The sequence below is a fragment of the Sapajus apella genome, unplaced genomic scaffold, assembly GCF_009761245.1.
Source record: "Sapajus apella isolate SASKATOON/1434 unplaced genomic scaffold, GSC_monkey_1.0 scaffold10, whole genome shotgun sequence".
Classification (NCBI taxonomy): domain Eukaryota; kingdom Metazoa; phylum Chordata; class Mammalia; order Primates; family Cebidae; genus Sapajus; species Sapajus apella.
The window spans coordinates 11,896,632-11,900,145 of record NW_022436950.1 but is presented as its reverse complement, the minus strand read 5'-3'; positions in this window follow the sequence as shown (position 1 = coordinate 11,900,145).

Here is a 3,514-nt window from a genome sequence, read left to right as displayed (position 1 = left end):
CTTTCTTTCTTTCTTTCTTTCTTTCTTTCTTTCTTTCTTTCCTTTCTTTCCTTCCTCTCTCTCTCTTTCTTTCTCTCTCTCTCTTTCCTTCCTTCCTTCCTTCCTTCCTCCCTCCCTCCCTTCCTTCTTTCCTCTCTCTCTCTCTCTCTTCCTTCCTTCCTTCCTTCCTCCCTCCCTCCCTTCCTTCCTTCCTTCTTTCCTCTCTCTCTCTCTCTTCCTTCCTTCCTTCCTTTTTTTCTTTCTTTCTTCTCTTTCTTCCTTTCTTCTCTTTCTCTCTTTCTTGTCTGACTCTCACTTTGTGGCCCAGGCTGGACTGCAGTGGTGCAATCTCAACTCAATGTAACTTCCTCCTCCAGGATTCAAGTCATTCTCCTGCCTCAGCCTCTGAAGTAGCTTGCATTACAGGCACACACCACCATGCCTGGCTAATTTTTGCATTTTTAGTAGAGAAGGGTTTCAATATGTTGGTCAGGCTGACTTCCTTGAACTCCTGACCTCAGGTCATCCACCTGCCTCGGCCTCCCAAAGTTCTGGGATTACAGGCATGAGCCACTGCAACTGGCTTCTAATTACTTCTTTTATTAATTAATGATTGGGTAGGGCTCGGTGGTAGTTTTAACTAAAGTAATCAAAACAGGTAGTATGTTTTGTAAATCATTGGTGGGCTAGAACAGATTCTGAGCAGAACTTTCAGGTGGGTCTGCGAAAGCAACACTGCAGAACTGTTCAACCAGGTCTGTGGCCGACTCTGCTGTGATCAGGGAGCAGGGAACTGGGGCGCCAGCACACAGCTGATGGCTATAGGCCCACAAGCTTGCTGGCCTTCTGCATGGCCTGTGCTCTGCTTGCACCTTCATGATGCTGGAGGCCAGCTGTGGAAAGCTCTGTTAGAAGGAAATAGACTATCCCCACGATGGCCAGGCTGAGCTTGCCTGTGGCAGCCCTGCCAATACCACTTCTGCTTCCAGATGGCACGGTCGTCACCTGGGTGTCATGTGCTTGATGGGAATCAGGCCAAGCATGGAACCTGGGCTGTGTACATGTCTGTGGTCTCCAGCAGGCACTAGGCCCGCTGGCAGGGGAATGAAACAGAACTGAGTGAGCCAACCCACCAGATCTGCCAATGTGGCCATGTCAGAGTTTTGGAAATAAAAGGACTTAGCTGATTAAATATGAGGAAAAAGAGAAAGGGATGTTCAGGAGGGCTTTGAAGAAGAAAGAGTTGGTTTAGGAAAAGGAGCTGCTACATAGGTGGAGTTGGACATAGAAATGTGGAACTAAAACATAAGAGAGAAAGAAAAAAAAAAATCAGAAAGCCAGGAAACAGACAAATGAGCTTCAAGACAAAAGGGAGTGCCAACAGCATCCGAGAAAGAAAGAGGAGGTGGAGAGCATTCGGAATCCCCCTTTGGGAGAGTAGCCAAGATTTGCACAGCTGCATCTTCCCCTCATTACCTACTACTGTTGCTCTTTTGAGATGCTGGGCAGTGTGTGAGATTTGTGTCCTGGAAGCAAAGATAACAGAAGCAGTAACAAGCATAAAACCATAGGCTTTAAAAGTTTTTTATCATTTTAAGTATTTCCTGTATATATTTCATTGAAAATGATAAATAAGGACAAGCTGATCTTTCCCTTTCTGCTTTAAAATGCCACTTTTCAGCAACCACATTTTCAGTTCAGTTGACACCCACAAAGCCAAAATCCTGGCTGAGAGACATTCACGCTATTATCATGTTGGAGTTTGTTAGACGTTGCAGTAAGTCCTGCAGGGACTGTGTGGTGTTGAGTTGGCACAGAGACACCTCAGAAGAGCAGTAGGATAAACAGTTATTTCAAAAAGAAATAAGAAAATAATTTAAAAAGTAAAAAATTTAGACCAAGGCAAGTAAAGTTGGCTAAATAAAGAATTATTTCAAAATGGCCATAAACAGAGAGGCGGTATCAAGCTGTGCTCCTCTCTCAAAGCCTGAGTTTGTCATATGTAAAATGGGAACAATAGTCCTTACTGCATAGAGTTTTTGTGAAGATCGAATCAGATGATTTGGGTAATACACTTAACCCAGAGCCTGCACCAAAGTATGCACTCAATAAATGTTAATTATTATCATGGCTACAATTGCTAACATGTTTGTGTGTCATTAGCAGGGCTACTCAAACCGCAGTATTGATTTTTTAACGGCCATGTCAACCCCAACTCTCACTATTTAATTATATATTCACAAACTGGATTTTTTTTTTTTTTTTTTTTTTTTGAGACAGAGTTTCACTCATGTTACCCAGGCTGGAGTGCAATGGCGCGATCTCGGCTCACCGCAACCTCCGCCTCCTGGGTTCAGGCAATTCTCCTGCCTCAGCCTCCTGAGTAGCTGGGATTACAGGCACACACCACCATGCCCAGCTAATTTTTTGTAGTTTTAGTAGAGACGGGGTTTCACTATGTTGACCAGGATGGTCTCGATCTCTTGACCTCCTGATCCACCCGCCTCGGCCTCCCAAAGTGCTGGGATTACAGGCTTGAGCCACCGCGCCCGGCCAAACCGGATTTTTTTTTTTAAATTTTCCCAAATATATTAAATTATGGCTAAGAATACATAAGTAACACATAGGGAAAGTTAAGTGCAATATAAAACAAATAAACCGAGTTTATCAATGTTTAATATTCTTTCAAAGCAAAGAGAGGAACACTTTCAGACAAAAAAAGCTCAATAAAAAATACAAAGCTATAAAAACTAAGAACAAACAAGCTCGTCTTATATACTACTTTGGTATAGGCAAGGAGCTAATTCTTTATTTCTTATTGTTTTTTATTTTTGTTTCCCACGATATCGATTGCAGTGGCACGTGATCTCGGATCACTGCAACCTCCGCCTCCTGGGTTGAGGCAATGATCCTGCCTCAGTCTGCTGAGTAGCTGTGACTCCAGGCGCCCGCCACTACACCCAGCTAATCTTGGTATTTTTAATAGACATGGGGTTTCACCATGTTTGCCAGGCTGCTCTTAAACTCCTGACCTCAAGTGATCCGCCCGCCTCTGCCTCCCAAAATGCCGAGTTTATAGGCGTGAGCCACCGCTCCTGGCCAAATTATTTCAAAGATAAATTTTAGGTAGCTAAAAGGAAGGAATTTGCTCAATATTTAGGTGCTTCTGCCTGACCTAAGCTCTGGTCCTTTCTCTTTCTTTCTTTCTTTCCTTCTTTCCTTCTTCCTTCTTTCTTTCCTTCCTTCCTTCCTTCCTTCCTTCCTTCCTTCCTTCCTTCCTTCCTTCCTTTCTTTCTTTTTCTTTCTTTCTTTCCTTCTTTCCTTCTTTCTTTCTTTCTTTCTTCTTTCTTTCTTTCTTTCTTTCTTTCTTTTTCTTTCTTTCTTCTTTATTTCTTTCTCTCTCTTTCTCTTTCTCTCTCTCTTTCTTTCTTTCTTTCCTTCCTTCCTTCCTTCTTTCTCTTTCTTTCCTTCCTTCCTTCCTTCCTTTCTCTTTCTTTCTTTCTTTCTTTCTTTCTTTCTTTCTTTCTTTCTTTCT